The sequence below is a fragment of the Chrysochloris asiatica genome, unplaced genomic scaffold, assembly GCF_000296735.1.
Source record: "Chrysochloris asiatica unplaced genomic scaffold, ChrAsi1.0 scaffold00229, whole genome shotgun sequence".
In the NCBI taxonomy this organism is placed as follows: domain Eukaryota; kingdom Metazoa; phylum Chordata; class Mammalia; order Afrosoricida; family Chrysochloridae; genus Chrysochloris; species Chrysochloris asiatica.
The window spans coordinates 4,726,653-4,727,367 of record NW_006408747.1 but is presented as its reverse complement, the minus strand read 5'-3'; positions in this window follow the sequence as shown (position 1 = coordinate 4,727,367).

Sequence of the window (715 nt, the reverse complement as noted above, 5' to 3'; positions counted from 1 at the left end):
AAGTTCAGGATGAAATTTAAGATAATTAAAACAATTAGATAACAGCCAAAATCATATGTAAAGTATCTGTCATCTGAATTTAGAAACTATCTCAATAATATATTTGCTTTATGATAAAGAAAACAAGAGTAATTCACTGCAATTTTATGAACTTGACCTATACTTATGGATATTTGTTGCTGTTGTTGTTATGTGCAGTGTAGTCGGTTCCAATTCAAAGTCAACCTGTACAGGGTTTCTGAGGCTATAAATCTCACATCCATTTAGAACTTTTCCTTCTTTCTTTTCTTCTTAATGACATTTTGCTTTCTTCATGTATGATTTTCTTGATGTCATCCCACAAGTCTTCTGGTCTTCTATCTTTAGTGTTTAATGTGTAAAGTATATTCTCAGATGATCTCTAAGTTCAGGTGAGATATGTTCAAGGTCATATTTTGGCTCTTGTGGACTTGTTTTCATTTTTTCAGCTTCAGTTTGAATTTGCATATGAGCAATTGATGGTCTGTTCCACAGTCTGTCTCTGGCTTTGTTTTGACTGATTATATGGAGCTTTTCCATTATTTCTATGTTTTTCATCCGGTGAGGTCCATGTGTATATCCATCTCTTATGCTGTCTAAAGAAGGTATTTAAAATGAACAAATCATTGGTTTTGCAGCATTCTATCATGCATTCTCCAACATCATTTCTTTCACCAAAGCCATATTTTCCAAACAC